Genomic DNA, 18,241 nt, shown 5'->3' with positions numbered 1-18,241 from the left:
TCCATGCAGCCCTAGCTGCTCCCCAGGTCTCTGTCCAGCATGCCTCTTTCCTGAGGAAGAGTTGGGTCACATGCAACAGTAATTCTCAGGCTAGATTAATGACATGAGAATATTTATGACTTTACATTAAAAATGCTAATAGTTTATCTAGGAAGCAGCCACATAGAAATAAAGTAATAACCTCATTCTTTTTATTAGTTTTGATAATAATGATTATTCCTCAAAAATTTTATGAAGGTATATATTTTTTTAATTCAAGAAAGCAACTACCCATGGTCTAGGTCATTCTTCATCAATCTATCAATTGCCCTTTCCATCACCTAGATGTTATTTTTATCTTGCATGTATTTGATGGGGAGGAAGTAACCTGACTAGTTTTACCATCTTATGCATTTGGATACAAAATAAATAGCAGGTAGAGGAAATGGTCAACTCACAATTCAGTCACACAAGAAATTTCTATCCTTCTTGGGATGACAAAAGTGACTCCTCAGAATGTGAGTCTGGCACTTGATGCAGCGTTGGACAACACGTCCTGACCCAGGAGGGTTTCTGTGTGCTCCACGCAGACAAGGCCTTTCTAAATGTCGTGGCTTGTTTGGGGTCACCTGGCCATACCACCTGGGGGTGAGACAGGTACAGACATAACCACGGTTGGTCTGTATTGTGTGACAAAAGCCAATTAGAGAGAGGAAGACCCGAGCCCTATGAGGGTGGGTCAGAATGAGTGGTCTGGTATTGTAAGGTTGTATTTGAAGTCATCCTGACCCAGGCTTCCTGGGGGACTGGAACTCACTGGGAAGAGGACAGCACTGGGCCAGTATAATGCTCCATAAGCTGGTCGTGAGAAAAAGAGAGATCGATTCACAGTTAGGCTTAAGCTTAGGGCCTCCCCACAGGCAGCAGCAGAGTGATGATAGTCAAGGATCTGGATGCTGCAGACAGATGTGAAGCCAGCCGTACACTCTGGGGAGCCCCACGGTGAGAGGGGGCTGGCTACACCAAGGCCAAGAGCAATAAGCAAAAGATGAGGTGACCCAGCAATACGTAATGTGAGAAGTGCTTCCTTCCCACATCCCATTTGGGGCATGTGGAGAGCAGAGGTCCCCTCTTGGAAGAGACATGTTAATTCTATGACCTTAAGGACAAGTTGCAGTACAGTGACCCACATATAGTTCTGTGAGTGATAGGCCCTAGGTGGCAATCAAGATACACTTAGAATTGACTCAAGCCATTGTGCATGGAACTAGGAAGGTCATGGCAACAGTGAGAGAGATATGGTTTGACCTGAGAGATCAAAGCAGCCAAATTATAATATCCATCCTTTCTCTTTTCTTCAGTGGGAACTCCATAGATTAAAAACCACATCAGTTGTCCATATCAATGCAGACACCTTTAAGTGAAATAGCAAATCTCAAAAGCTAAGGATCCAGGTATTACAAATTAATTGTATTAAGCCACATGTTTTCAAGTCCCAGTGTTGATCTACTGATTCCCACACCCTCTCTCTTTTCTGGTTCTCATAATGTTATTCCTGTTACCTCACAGAATGGCATTCCTGTTATTGCACATATCACTTTCCAATTTGCATTATAAATGGTATTTACTGAGGGAATGACACAGACCCACAGTTGATGTTGGTGCCTTGAGGAGAAACAGGGCATTTGATTCATTTTTTATACTTCCTCTCCCTCTCCCCACACTCTGCACACTGCCATTCACATATTGAACTACATGTGCTTTATGAGAACACCATGCCAGGCACTAGGAATATACTGAAGAACAAGACAGAGTTGCTGCTCTATTATCTGGTTGTTATGAATAAATAGTACCTTCTCTGAAACAGCTAATACTTTGAAATTATTAGTAACAGATCCTATTAACTCTCTTCTGGTGTAACGTACAAATAACTTACAGGTTAGTTGGGAAAACAAGACTTAAACATATTAGACAGAGGTATTTATTTATTTTTATTTTTAATTTTTTAAAAGAATTATTTGTTTATTTTAGAGAGAGCACGCACATGCAAAGGGGCAGAGGGAAAAGGAGAGGGAGAGAAGCAGACTCCCTTGCTGAGCACGGAGCCTGACTCAGAGCTCCATCTCGGGACCATGAGAGCATGACCTGAGCCGAAATCAAGAGTCAAATACTCAACTGACTGAGCCACCCAGGTGCCCCAGACAGGGATATTTAAGCAAGATGGCAGGGGAAGTAGATTTTAGAGATCTCATGGTCGAGGCAAAGAATGAGCTGGTTGTCAGAAGGGTCAACTGTGTGAATAGATGTCAATGGGGTACATGCTTGGGAGGAATTCCATCCTCAGGCTCTGTAGGGGTTAAATACACAATCTCAAACACCCAGTTAAATACACAGTCTCAAATACTCCATTAGAATTTTAACTCCATTGCTATTTTAGGGCATTGGTATCTTTCAGTAGAGTTGTGTGACCTGAAGCAAGTGAGTTAATCCTCTAATTCTCAGTTTTTTCATCTGTAAATGGGGGATAATATTTAACTGATCTTTTTGTGAGGATTCAATTCAGTAATATGTCAAAATACTCATCAAACTGCCAGATACTTTGTAAGCACTCGACACAGATCAGTCGGACTTACTAGGAGCAGCATTGTGTTTATTCGTAGGACTTTTTCACTTTTTTAGATTGGACATTTAATCTCCTAGAGGTCAGGGCCATGCCTCTTTTTCTTGTGGACTTCACAGAAACAACACACAGTAGGTCTAGTAATTTCTTGTCGAATTGCCTCTTTTGGTTCTTCTTACGCATTCTACCGAATTGCCTTGCCTCCTGCTATGTTGTTCCGATACAGCGCCTTCATACCCTCCACATTTTGTGGTAATAAAATGTAGCAATGAATGTAGTTGTGGCATTAATTACACATGGTTCATGCAGCTTCTGAAGTGAGTGAGTGAAGAAGGAGAATTTGGTTAGTCCAAGGCATCAGGGCCTTTCAACCCATAATAATTTACTGTCTTTACTAAAGTACTTCTGGATGCTCTCTGTAGAGGGGACATGCTGTTTTATATACAAGGGGCATAACGCATTCCTATGAGATCATGTGGTCAAAGAGTCAAATGACTGCCACACTGAGTAGAGAGAGGGCGAGGGCTTTCTTTCCCAAAAAGGTCATTGTTTTATTTTTCCTCTTCCAGAGCTCTAAGGGCACAGAGGAGGCCACAGTACTCTATGAGGTGATAAGGCAAGAGGATGTATTGGAGCAGAAAACCATGTGTGGGGCCTAGATATTGAGACTAACTTTCTGAGATGCAGCATGTCAAAGAAAGGTTGTATATGCATGTGTGTACGTGTGTAGGTGGACATGCTTGTGAGTGGGGGTGTATGTGCATACACAAGGTATATATATGTACATGAGTGTGCATGTATGAGCATCTGTGTATATGTATGCATTGTGAGTGCCGTGTGAGTGTGTGTGTGTGTGTGTGTTCTGATTTTCTGTCCCTGGTCCTCTGCACCTTTATTTTCTTCTGGGTTATCTATCTATCTATCTATCTGTCTATCTATCTATCTATCTATCATCTATCTATCTATCTATCTATCTATCATCTATTTAGCTAGCAGTATATCAATCATGTATATATTTTTATTGAATGGCCATGCTTTATTGAAAACACTCTATGGCAGGCACCCAGGCAAGAGTATCTACATAACAATCCTCTGAGGTTGCTTTTATAACCCTGGTTACCTTGAGGAACCAAGACTTGGAAGTTGAGTAATTTGCCCAAGGTCAGCCACCTTGTGAGTGGCCCAGCAGGAGCTCAAATTCAAGCTGGCACAGCTATATTTATAAAGTCTACTTTAAAGATTCTGCCTTCTGACCAATGTCTTCTCTGCAACACTCATGTTTTTCAAATTCCTTTTAATGGTAGCCATTAGGTAACCCATACTTGGGGCTGTTGAGCACTTAAAATGTGGCTGGTTTGAGCTGGATTTTGAAAATTATGAAAAAATAAGAGTAGCATATCTCGTTAATAACTGCTTTATATTGAGTGCATGTTGAAATAATTTTTAGATACATTAGGTTAAATAAAATAAAATTAATTTAACGTGTTTCTTATTACTTTTTAAAATGTGACTATGGGGGGCACCTGCATGGCTCAGTCAGTTAAGCATCTGCCTTTGGCTTAGGTCATGACCCTGGGGTCCTCAGATCGAACCCCCCATGGGACTCCTTGCTCAGTGAGGAGTCTGCTTTTCCCTCTCCCTCCAAACCTCCCCCCACCTTACTGCTAATACGCACACACTCTCTCTGTCTCAAATAAATAAAATCTTTTAAAAAAATGTGACTACTAGAAAATTTAAAATCACATATGTGGCTTGCATTTGTAGCTTCTTTATATTTCCATTGGATAGTACTGCTGTAGAAGTATGGTCCAGTGAGGGTCTTTGAACTGCTGGGTGGGGGGCTTGGGAAATGTGGGATTTCTGTGTGTAGCATTGATGGTGGGTGCTACATTCCAGGCTCTCTTGGGTAGAACCTGCCTGCACTAGCTTATGAAAAATGGGTCTCTTCTAGTGAAGCAAATATATGTCATACATGTGCATGACCTCACACTTTCTTCCCCTAATAATCGAATCAGCCATTTGGCTTTTACATCTAGAACATCTTTCTAGAGGATCCATATTCTGTACCTATCACCTTTCTCTAACCCAATTTGCTTTAACAGGCTGGTCTCCTCCTCCTATGTACCTATTCCATGTTTATATGGATATCTTTTTTTTTTTTTAACTCATTATCTTACTTGTTTCTAAACATTAAGAACATTAAGCACCCTTCAAGTCTCATGAAACCTTCCTTGAATGCATGGATCCTCATTAATCTTCCTTCACTGACCTTCTTGGGTACTTAGTTCCCAAACTAGCTTTGATTACACACTGCTTGTCGTTCTCCTCTTATGTCACACATGGAAGTCCTGTCTTGTGGGTCATACTTTATCTCCCACTGGGCCAACCAGAGTAGATATGTCAATTAAACCTTGATTTCTGGCATCATTGCTTTGCTCTGCCTTGTTATGTCCTCCTATTAAATTTGTACCCTTTTTGCAGAAGGGTGGTGATGGCAAACAGCTTGAGGCCAGGTCCCATGATTTCTGCATTTAAGGGCTCATTTTTAAGCTCAATATTATTTACTCAAAATGTATCCATTTGTTACAAGAAGGAGTTGATGGCTTTTGACCTGTCATGACTTGGGAGCGCTTGGCTGGGCTAGCTGCCATAAATGTGTCCCTTGTGGGCCTGACATGGTGCCTGTGATTCCTCCAGCAGAGACATGTTTCCCTTTATAACTTAGTCTTCTTTGAATATGTATAAGCCCTATGAGAAGGAGCACTTATTAATCCCTTCACCCAAGAAAAGAGTGAGGCTGTTGGGAGATGCTAAGTGGGATGCTTATGAGAGCTCTGAGAGAGAGAAAACATTAAGGAAGTGTGGGGTGGGGGTAGCTAAAAATATGCTTGGTCTTCTTCCCAAAATTCCTGAGGGCAAGCCCTTTCCTGGGTCTAGAAAGAGTTCACATCCTAGCTCTTCCTTTCATCCCCGCAGAGCCAGGGCTGGAGGAATAAACCTCGAGTCAGTAAATCAACAGAGCTGAGAGATCAGTCAGTCAGTCAATCTTAAGAGCATTCTTGGATTTCTGGATGCCTTGAGAAGGATGCTTAGAGAAACCGAGGATAGGGTAGTTATTAAAGGAGATTAAAGGGTATTAGCTAGTGCCTCAGCAAGTTATAATTAAAAAAAGGGAACAGAAAGGAAACAGGAGACTAATTTTTCCAGTCGCTGAAATTTCAAGGAGGAGTGAGCTGGCCTGTGAACCATTACCGCTTTATATTAATTCTCCTGTATGGTTAAATCTAACCCAAAGACACGTCTTTCTCAGTTGGAAATGTCCTAGTCAATTTCACTGTATAATACAGAAAGGAGGCAGCAGGGAGACCAGGCAGCCACGTTATTCTTCTCCGAAGGATCCTAAATCCTGTTCTGAAAATAAGTGAATTGTTTCTTAGGTCACACTCTTGACACCAGGAGGGGGTATTATCATGATGTCCCTCTGGGGAAGTTGAGTCCAGGAGAAGTAAAAGAACAGATCCTCCTAGAGCACCCAACAGTCATGTGTATCACTAAGCAGCCCCATTGTGACATGCATGACAATGATGTAGTCCCCGTGCTGGTTGTTAGGATGGCAGAAGGAAGATGAGAGGCCACATACCTGATGAGGTGTAACAGGGTCTCCCTAGTTCTTCACTCTCAAAACTCTCACCTATTTCAAAAGTCTTAGATTCCTCATTAGAACTTCTGTTTGATAACTTCAGACATCTCATTTAACATGCAGACTATCTGGGTAGCACCATATTTAATTGATGCCATTCATATACACCCTTAAGTAAGGATTTGAGGTCTGAGAACTGTTTTTGAAGAAAGGGTAAATCATTAAATTAGGAGGTAACTGATATAATAGAGGACTAGATCCTCAATACTTTACCTTCACATTTCTGCAGAAGCTTAGCTTTGATTGTTATTATGTGCAATTTTATTATTTTAAAAGACTGGGCAACAGTGGATCTAAAGCTCTTGGTGTTACTCAAAAGAAAGTATTTTTTAAAAATTAGCTACACATCAAGACTTAAATGAGACAAATGTCTGGTTGTATGGAGACTTCTGGATTTTTGATGGATTTTTTCATCTTTAACCCTAAAATCAGGGTTACATGAATTTAGTGGAGTCTCACAAAGCTTTCCTAGTCCATAGATGAGAAGGAACACTGGCAAAAAATGACAGAATCTGAAAGTGGCAGCCAACAGTCTGAAAAAAGGAGAAAAAAAGAAAATTTAAAAAAAATCATAAGATTTTCAAAAGGCACAGCAGTCTGGGATCAACTGCCATAGGAACTAACAATGCTTGATATGTCAAGACCTCCTCAGATATCACTTTGCACCATTGCAACAACCACTGATTTTCACTCGGGGTGGCCGCACGACATAAGAAAACACTGGAATTAGATTCAGTGTCTCTCCAAGGTCTAACTTGAGACTCATCTCCTCAAAGAGGTCTTCTTACCCCACATCCCATAGCTCTCTTCTTTGTCTGATTTCCACAGCACTTGTGGCCGCTCTGCTGAGTGATCAGTGATTATTACCTATCAATCCATGGCTTTTATTATGCCTTATTCTGTACAGCCTTGCAGTAGGCTTTGCCTCCCCCACCAAAGGCTTGCTTCTTTAGGTCAGAGACCCTGTCTTTTCTTTCTTCTTTCTGTTTCCTAATTCTACACGAAACACTTCTTTACACCCGGTAAATTCTTGTTGTGTAGAATGTGAATCTACACAGTGAATCTAAGCAGTCTTTTCTAGACCTGTGCTTTTTTCATTTGCTGATGTCCATCTGTCTCCTAGTCTCTGAAATACAAATCTCCAAAAGCCTGCCACAGGAACGCCTGAGGGAGTTTTAAGAATTCTTTCTCTACTTATTGTCTAGGCCCATGGCATGCCAGGTGACCTTGCTGCCTAAACTATACCCAAGCAGAGAGGCTTCTTCCAAGGCTTGCAGTCCCTATGGACAGTAAATATGTTGAGCATTGCACTGATGAATTGTTTCAGTCCGAAAAATTAGAGCTAATGCAAATTTCTCTCCTCTATCCTAGTTTCCACTGTTCCTCATCTATCCTACCATATCTTTGGCCAGAGTAATTTTTCCACAGTTTCTTCTGCCCACCTGCCTCCCTCCCTCACTCCCTCTTAGGTCATGGTGATTGCTCCTACCTGCATCTCCCTCCTTCCCTAGGAGTCACTGTCTTTTGCTAGCAGACCCTTTACTCCCCTGCATTCTGTGCTGGTAAGGTCACTTCATCAAACTAAAGCTCATTAAACAAAAAGGCAGAGAGACGATTCAGTATCCTGACCCCAGATATTGTAGCTGAAAAAGCCCTTTGCCTTTTATATTTCAACCTGAATAGGTGTATGACTCAGTAGTGGAAGGATTTGTAGCTGATACTCAATAGAAGCTGCTCTCGAATTTTGACAAATCCCATCTTGAGCCAAGAAGAGAAACAGATATTGATCCTAAGTGTACCTAATTCATCTCTGCACTTGTAATCCCAAAAGAAAATGCCTTCTATGACCAGAGGGCAGTCAATATTTTTTCCATCTTGTAAAATAAATAGCAGTTATTTTGGTGTGTCTTCATGTGTCTGGGGCACCAGAAGTAAACAAAGAGTTGATTTTTCCTCTTTCTGTAGTTGAGTTATAATAACTACTGGGTCTCTTGTTGGGGCTAATTAAAACCACATCAAATAATTTGGATTGATGAGTGACTAGAGGCAATTGTACCATACTCTGGCCACATTAACAAGGAAGCCTCATTCCCCAGGCTGGGGAGTGGCATATCTGCAGAGATTTAGCTGGAGACATACAATAAATTGCAAGAGAATTCATTTCAGGGGACTGTCTCTGATTTCAGCGGTATTACAGTTTTAGCCACACAGGGGAGGTGTTCGTATCAGCCAGGGGTCTACTTACAAACATGGTTTTATTTATTGTCCTTCCTCTCCTTTACCTGTGAGAGTAGAGTTAGTTATGGGAGAACTTCTAGAAGATCAGCAGGTCAGGCCAGATAGAGAACTGTTCTGTTACCACAATCATTCTGTATATTCCCAACCCAGATGGAGGGTCACAAGTTGTTGGAAATTCTGAACAACTGATTTGTGTCTATATTGATCCAAGCCCCACATCATTTCCCACCCACCCCAAGTCAATTCCAACCAAGGAGCACAGAACTAATCTGCCTACATGTGGGCAAACCATCTGCTCAATTTCAGTTTTGTCTACACATTAATAATTGTTTTGATTATTACACCTGACTAGTTTCACTCAGATAAACAAAACTTCTAGCTTCTTGAAAATTAATAACAATATCAGAAATCAAATTTGGATTATTTAAGGCTTTGAAAAGATACTTGTTTCAAATTATAAATCTTTTGATTTTGGCAATCTAAGAGAACCATCTAGATTTTCCCCAAATTTTCTCTCAATGCTCTGTCAGAATTCTTATTTGGATGGAATATGAGCCTTACCCAGAAAGGCAATTCTGATTTTATTATAATTTTCCAAATCCATTGGGTGGATACTGGACAAACAAGTCCTCATGACCCAACAATCAGATGTTTGGGAATTGTGTATACGTGTTTCACTCTCCAGCCAAAATAGCCTACTCCTTCTTCCTATCATGGACCACAGATGCTCTCACTTAGGCTGCTGTTTGCTCCTAGAATGGCCTCTGCCATCAGTTCATAGTAAATTAATGTCCTGGCTGGTTTGCCCAAGCCTCTGGAGTATAGGCCTACAGCTTCTATAGCCCAGCGTTGAGATGTTTTCTTTGAAGGCACAGAAGGCTCAGGTCCTAGGCTCATCCTGTCCGCTAATAATGGAGATGAGCAGAAAATATGCTGGGCAAAACTAAGCAAGATTGTTTCTGAAATTATCTCTAATTAACATGTGAGTTAATAATTAAATGTCAACAACTTCAGTAGAAATATAAAAGCCATAACACTCATTAATATGAATGGGTAAGTGACATATTTAAATGAAAGAATATAATTTGATGAGGAGTTAGAAGCCCTGAAAAAAACTACCTTTAGCCTTGGCCCAAAGTAACTCTGTGTCCTTAGTTAAGCCATTTAATATTTCTGGGTTTCGGGCGCCTGGGTGGCTCAGTCGTCAAGCGTCTGCCTTTGGCTCAGGTCATGATCCCAGGGTCCTGGGATCGAGCCCCACATTGGGCTCCCTGCTCAGCCAGGAGCCTGCTTCTCCCTCTCCCACTCCCCCTGCTTGTGTTCCCTCTCTAGCTGTCTCTCTCTCTCTCTCTGTCAAATAAATAAAAATAAAATCTTAAAAAAAAAAAAAATTTCTGGGTTTCAACATCCTCACTGTCAAGTGAGTGGGTTAGGATTAGGTGACCTCTAAGCCCCCCTGCTACTTTAATATTCTATGATTTTGTATCTCAAAGGTATGTAAATAAGCCATTTGGGAAGATTTACATTGTTTTCTTTACAACTGTAATGCCAAAATAGAGATATTTGGCTTATCTCAGCATGGTTAAAACTCAAGAAATATCAAGCTTACGTTGTGAATCTCCTTAGTGGATCAAGGCCATTTACCAAGGTTCTTCAACACTTTCATCTTCTAGGGTCCCAGGGGTGAAGCAAGTGGTGCACACTGACGAAACTAATCCAGTGAAATTGTCTGTGGCATTACATTTCATAACATAGCTAATGCACTGACATACATGTACACTGTGTGTACGTAGTCATGATCATGCATTCTTCCGTTGAAAAACAAACAATAAAAAACCTCAGAAATGACCTCATATGGTCCCTCCTTTCACATATGAGATTGTAAAGACTCAGAGAAGAGGAGTTGCCTGAAGCTGCCTAAGTAATTTTAAAAAAATGTTCCTACCTTAGGGTAACTATTGGCAATGTCCATATAAATTCATATATATTGTGCCTTTGATATATATTTTCTTTCATTCTGACATTATTGTTATAATCAATAGGCATGATTTACATTTTAAAAAAATCGAGATCTGAATGGCTTAGCTGATACTTGTCTATTTTTTTCTTTGTTTCCTTCCACAATTACACAGGATGTACACATCAGAAGCATGTAAACATTTATATCATTAAGGCAACATGCAAACATGTCTTCATTAGTTATTTGTGTACCTATAATATACCCCTACCAGTTAAAAATGTGTTCTTACAACCAAGGCAGAACTATGAAAGCTCATCCACAGACTTCAAAGCACCTCCTCAATCCCTCTAGGAGTCTGCTATTAGCCAATATGTTCCCTGGCTTGTAATTTGTCCACAGTCACACAGTAAACCCGGGCTAAATCTAGGTTTTGGTCCTGACTGGATACTTTCAGAGTTGGACGTGGAGCATGGGGCTCTTAGTTCTCAGTCTGTCTTCTGTCTCTTTCATATCATATCTCTTCTCTCCTATCAAGCTGGCATTTATCCAACTTTCACTGCTTTTTCAACATCTTACCCAGTGTTTGCTTGAGTACAGCAGATAAATAGAGTCCACCACTGCCTGAAATAGCTAATTCTACCATAAGAATATTGTTCCTGATTTGGACCTTAAATTAGATTCCCTGTGACTCCCACTCATGTGTCCTAGTTTGTCCTCTGCTCCTTTATGTAGTGCCACCCACACCGTGACACCCCTTACATATTTGAAGGCAACTACAATGTTCCTGTCATGCCACCCTCCAGTCTTCCATTACTGGGCTCAGCTTTCCTATTCTATTCTCCCTTTCATTCTTCACACCATGTTTCCCCTCCTTTGGGTATTTCTCATTGTCCTCTGGAAAAGATTGTGCCCCAAATAGAACACGATTCCCTAGGTGTTCTCTGATCAGTGTAGAGTGTAAGGAGCTGTTATTCACCATGAACAGGATACCATCTTTCCATCAAGCATAGAGACTCATCAGTTTTCACTTACTGTTTTGTAAAGGGGTGATGAATTTGTTCAATCCTTTCCTTGGTTTCCTAGCAGAAGGCAGGCAGAGGAGCAATGGGCTTGATTTCAAGAATCTCTTTCCTGCTAGAACACTGAAGAGCTTGTCAATATCTTTTCTAGGTGCATTTTGTCAAACCGATATTCCACTAGACAGCCATTAGCACCTCACCCTATGCTTCAGAATCACATTTGGGGGAATTTACTTTACTGATCATAGCTTGCAGGGATCATTTGGTTCTATGAATCCAATCTTATGTTTCAAAAGCCATTTCCTATCAGTGATGATGTGTATACCCCTTGCTTACATGGATTTGCAATGAGCAAGATAGAAATGCATCCTTTAATTTTCTTTGAGGCTTGTCTAAAGGAAAGAACAATCTCTCTCCCTACCTCTCCCTCACCCCAGTAAGAACTAGTCACTGAAGATAAAAGATATCATACCCCCTAAAAAGTCTGATGAAAGCAAATTGACCCTATTGACATATTGAGATGGCAAATCACACAGTGCATTTCCCAGGCCCCTGCAATATGGATGTTTTTCTTTCCAGGAATGTATCTGATTGGGGAAGTTTATTGTCCTATAGAGTGTAATGTGGTGATCAGTCAGATAGAACCATCAAAGGCAAGAGTAACTCTGATTCTTATAATAAGCTGTGGACATATTTTCATCAGGGCACCAAAGAAAGATTAAATATCGAAGCAGGGGGATTCAGGGATATAATTCTCATCTATGGGAAGAGCAGCAATATAGGGGGAAAATAATGGTTTAATAGGCCAAAGGAAAAAAAAATCCAATTGGTGACAAGAACAATAGATTTTACAGGAAAATATGTGATAAGAAAGAAACATTGCATTGTTTGGGACACCTGTAGTTAATTATTGCAGCTAAAGACATTAAAATCAGTTTCTTTGCTCATATATCTTCATAGACTGTTTGGCAATATTAAATGACAAAAGCTTAATAATCAAAAGTACTGAGTTAGCAAATGTTTTCTAATTTTAATAACTTCTTGTTGTAATTACCAAGTCTTAGAGTGAAATGATTTAATTAGAAAGTAATCAAGAAGTGTCTACTGTTAATTGAAGGAATTATAAAAGATCTACATTTTTAATATATTTCTAGGGTAATAAAATTAGAATTTACCATAATTATTTTTAAACCACCCCAATGAGGAATGTTTGATGTGGGAACAAAGTATTCAATACTTCCAGGAGTGGTACTCATCACTAAGAACATGGTGGGATTACAAGCTCTCATCCCTCTTCTCTGGGAAATAATAAATAATAATAATAATAATAATTATCAGCTAACATTTATTGAGAATTTACTGTCTGTCAGAAAAAAGAGGTGCAGAGCAGGAACCATACTGTTTTATTCCTTCTAGGCACATATAGGCTCCTGATAAAGAATTTGAAATCATGTTAAATGATCTTGGTACAGAATCAGAAATAAAGAAGTATGATGAGGCCCTCAAGCTCAGTTTTAATAGAGTTGGTCTGGCTGCTCACTCTTACCCTTAGAACTCCCCTGTTGACACATGCTCTTTTGGGATGAATAGACTAATTTATATTTTCCCTCAATTCCAGTGTATAATACACATTTCTACACATATCTAGTTCAGGTGAAGTGGGGAAGACCTTGCCACAGACCTTCGAGAACAAAACATATCTAGTTCAGGTGAAGTGGGGAAGACCTTGCCACAGACCTTCGAGAACAAATTTTAGCTGTTTATCTGCTACTCATGGTTTATTCTCATAATGTATAAGAATTCAAGTACTGGGTATTAATGGGTATTTATAGAATGGAAGTAAATGGCAAAAAAAGAATGAAGAAAAATAAAGAAAATTTAGTGTTCATTCCATTAAGTAGGAGTGGTGGTCTTGAATATTATTACAAAGGTAGAATCATTCAGCTTCATACTATTGATGTGGAGTCGAGAAGGTGAGCTGTACCTTTAAATAGCTAACTGTACAGAAGCAGTCATTTTCATGGACACTAGAAAATTCACATCTTCACTAAACCCACCTATCTCTGGCTGTCCCTCTCAGGCCCATCACTATAATATGCCTGCCTCGCCATCCAGTTTTTAGCCACAGTGAATTACTGGGGACTTAATAGTTATCTGGGGTTTAATGACTTTTCTCTGCATCTTGGACCATCAACTCCCCCTGGACTCTCATTAGTCCCAGGGGCAATGGCTTAGACTGTGATCATTATTGCTTTAACAAATACTTCCAGGATATGACGAGAGTGACTTTCCATTTATCTTCCATGGAAATTCATTCTGCAGGAGTGACACTGTAAGCCTGAGAGACACAAACTATTGTCTCGAGGTTCTTTAAAAAAATGGTGTTATTGCTCTCTGTATGTATTGTTTTGAAAGACAAAGGCTAATTAAATGTTACCTTTCCTGGCTCCTTGGAGACAGAGAAATTCTGGCCAACTTTCTTTGAAGAAAGCTTTACTAATACCGCATGGCTATTTAGCCCTTCTACGGGTACCAAAAGCTAATGAAGGGGTAAACTGGGGAGAATCAATACCTAGAAGATTCAGTATTTCAAAGAATGTAAACTCCAGAATTTAACTGACTAAACCGAAAAACAAATGAATTAAATAACCATGTCTATCCATTTAAATATTCCTGTGTTTGTCATTGATTTTTAATTTTAGATTTGTAGTCAGCCCCCAAAACTGTTGATTCAGCCACTAAAAAACAAAAACAAAAACAAAATGAAAAGCTAAAGCTCATAGTTCACGAGCAGCACCAGGTAGCAGAGCTTACATCAGTCATACACGCGTGAATCGATTAGCCAAAGATCCAGATCTTACAATAAGAAACTTTCTAATCTAGTGCATTATTATTAAAGAGTATATTAAAAATGATTAACTTAAATAACACCAACTGGAGAGTATATTCAAACATGCTCTTTGAAAGTATGATTGAAAGGAAGAGTAAGTCTAAGGTATAATTACATACTTTTATCAACTCCTAGTCACTTCTTAGAAAGAAAATTCTATCTTAATCGCAGGAAACAAACTGAGGGTTGCTGGAGTGGGGGGTGGGGTGGGAGGGATGGGGTGACTGGGTGATAGACACTGGGGAGGGTATGTGCTCTGGTAAGCGCTGTGAATTGTGCAAGACTGTTGAATCTCAGATCTGTACCTCTGAAACAAATAATGCAATATATGTTAAGAAAAAAAAAAAGAAGAAGGTAGCAGGAGGGGAAGAATGAAGGGGGGGAAATCGGAGGGGTAGACGAACCATGAGAGACGATGGACTCTGAAAAACAAACTGAGAGTTCTAGAGGGGAGGGGGGGTGGGAGGATGGGTTAGCCTGGTGGTGGGTATTGAGGAGGGCACATTCTGCATGGAGCACTGGGTGTTATGCACAAACAATGAATCATGGAACACTACATCTAAAACTAATGTATGGGGATTAATATAAGAATAAAAAAGAAAAAGAAAAAAAAAGAAAGAAAGAAAATTCTAGCTCTGTCATCTACTTTCAAAATCCCAACCTTTGGTCCTAGATCACTGTTACTTTATTTGGAACCAAAATATTTGTACCCTCTGTCAGAGTCATTGGTTGTAAAGTGTACCTCCAGTGTATATTCTCTCATTTAGTGGTGTGGCCCAGTCACTAGGTGTGAGGAAGAGTCTTCTCTGTTTCCCTGCTTGTGTTTTTCCTACATGCATATTTTTTTTTCTTTTTTTTTTAATGTTTAACATTTTCTTTTTCTTTCTTTTTTTTTAAAGATTTTATTTATTTATTTATTTGAGAGAGAGAATGAGAGAGAGCACATGAGAGGGGGGAGGGTCAGAGGGAGAAGCAGACTCCCTGCTCAGCAGGGAGCCTGATGTGGGACTCAATCCTGGGACTCCAGGATCATGACCCGAGCCGAAGGCAGTCGCTTAACCAACTGAGCCACCCAGGCGCCCTACATGCATATTTTTCTTAATATTGTAGCTACAGGAAGGAGAAAATTTTATGGAACGTCTCTGTGTCCAGTCTTCTACTACTCTGCCCTCACATCATCTAATGTGTAATACAGGACAAACCATGCAATTTCTACAGTTGTCCCAGTCTTCAAGCAGAGGGCCTTTAGAGGAGGCTATTTTAGAGGATTGCTAAGGTCACTTCTGTTTTAAAAGGATATGATTCAAGAGGAGAAACTATGATTTCACTCTGCCCTCTTTAGAAGACAACCTTTTTTTCCAAATCCATTTTCTAACACGTCAAATGGATGCTACCATGATTTCTTCTTGTCGTGGCATAATGCTTTGAGATCAAACACTCATCCATCCAGTTAGCCCTTTTATTTTTTTAAAGATTTTATTTATTTATTTGAGATAGAGTGTGTGTGAGCATGAGTGGGGGGCGGGGAGAGAAAAGGAGAAGCAGGCTTTCCACTGAGCAGAGAGCCCAACGTGGAACTCCATCCCAGGACCCTGGGATCACGACCTGAGCCAAAGGCGGATGCTTAACCGACTGAGCCACCCAGGTGCCCCCATCCAGTTAGTCTTTGATAATAAATTCTCAGAAAACCTTTTCAGAAATAGTTTGCCCTATTAAAACTGGTTAAATGTTTCAGGGGAAGAGTATGTTTTTATAAGAAGTTCAGAGAAGCTTGTCAAACCTGGAATATGAGTCGACTTCATGGTGATCCTCATCTCCAAGAACTTTCTCTTTACAATTTACCCCATGAATTACATGTTTGGACAGTATGGTATACATTAATTATTTGTTTTCCCTATTAATTTGTCATAAGCGTACCTGATTGCCATCAGAACTTGGATCAGAATGAATTAATCAGGGGCACCTGGGTGTCTCAGTCATTAAGCATCTACCTTCGGCTCAGGTCATGATCCCAGGGTTCTGGGATCGAGCCCCACATCAGGCTCCCTGCTCAGTGGGAAGCCTGCTTCTCCCTCTCCCACTCCCCCTGCTTATGTCCCCTCTCTTGCTCTCTCTCTCTCTGTGTCAAATAAATAAAATATTAAAAAAAAAGAATGACTTAATCAAATTTACACTTAGTGTTTTTATAATTCCAACCCAAAGGAGAAAACATTAGCCCAAACAATATCATGATAAGTGTCTGTTTGTCATTTAGGTTTTAAGATATTGAAAATGGCTTCTCAGTTTCATTTCTGCTTAAATGTCCTGAGGACCTTTGTACCCAAGCTGGGGCCTATCATTTACCAGGTCAGGAAACCAAGGTAGATACCTCACCCAAGGTAACAAAATAACCTGTGGTAGTATCATATCCTCCTGTGTTCCTTATCTTTGGTCCTAGAAAACTGGGGCATTATAAACTCTTTATGATCCTAACTGCTACCAAGGCCTGTTGTTTTTCTCCTATGTATGTCACCTCTTCTCTAAAATCATAGCCACAGCATTAGTTCAGTGTCTTCATTTTTTCCTGGACAGTTGGTTTTACTGAAAATCAATTTTCAATAACTTCCTCCAATAACATATCTGACCTCCCCTCGAGAATTAGGCAAGCCACCACTGTGCTCCCACAGCACACTTTTCCATAATAGTGATGTTCGCCCCTACATTAGTGTAATTACCTATTTATGGGTCTGTTTTCTCGAATATACCTCAAGCCTCATTAAATCAGGGAACACAGAATTTTCTATTTTGACCCCATTTGGTACATGTACTCTGCTTGGAGATGAGGATCACCATGAAGTCGACTCATATTCCAGGTTTGACAAGCTTCTCTGAACTTCTTATAAAAACATACTCTTCCCCTGAAACATTTAACCAGTTTGAATAATTGTTTGTAGGCTGTGTATTCATAAAGAATTAAGATACGTAAGACTATTTAAACATTTGGGAATTGGAAGAAGCATAGAATTCCTCACCATTTGTCCAAACATGATAATGAGGGAGTATTCTTTGTGTCTTGGTGGAGGTAAGATAAACAAGAAGTCCCGCTTTAACTATTTGGATATAACTGGGGGGGGGGGGGGAGTCATTTTTCCAAGAGGAAAGGATGCCTAAATGATAGAGCCATCTTGGATTATTGAAGAAAAATTAGGGACTTGTAAGGAGGAGTATATCTTTAGCTTAAAGAAATAATTTTAAGAATTGCACCTTTCACACACATCCTGTTAAGACATACTTCGGGATGTAATTTATGATAGGCTCCTAGATTGGAAGGACTTCTGGAACTAACCTACATAGCAGTGGAGATGATGTTTCTCACATTTCTCCCTACATCTGTATTTTAGCATATTCAATGTGAGACAACCCAAAGAATTTCTCTCAGAAACCTAGATAGTTGCCCCCTTTTCAGTTAATGCCCCTTTTCATTCCCACTACATCTAACATGTTTCTGAATCCTCAGCCCAAAATATAACAGCATATGCTTTCTTGTTTCCTAGAGATTTTTCTGATCTTCCAAGGCCCCACTGCCTGGTATAATTAGGTAAACTCTTTGTCAAGCATCTTTAAGTTTACGAAGGAAAGCTGTTGTGCAAAAAACATAATTTTGAAACTTTTCTCAATGAAATTGCTGAGATTATCCCCCTTTTGTGTAGATCCAAAGTGATGTGACTGGTATTTTAAAAGCAAAACATGTTCAGCTGTCACCAAAGTGACGCAATGTAATCTTCCTGCTTTCAGAGAAATGTAGACTAGGAGACTCATTTGAGACACACTATGGCCATAATGGAGAACATTTCTC

The sequence above is a fragment of the Mirounga angustirostris genome, unplaced genomic scaffold (assembly GCF_029215605.1).
Source record: "Mirounga angustirostris isolate CCGP_5_RB_7025 unplaced genomic scaffold, mMirAng1.0.hap1 SCAF_14, whole genome shotgun sequence".
Classification (NCBI taxonomy): Eukaryota; Metazoa; Chordata; class Mammalia; order Carnivora; family Phocidae; genus Mirounga; species Mirounga angustirostris.
Note: the sequence above shows the minus strand (reverse complement) of the source record.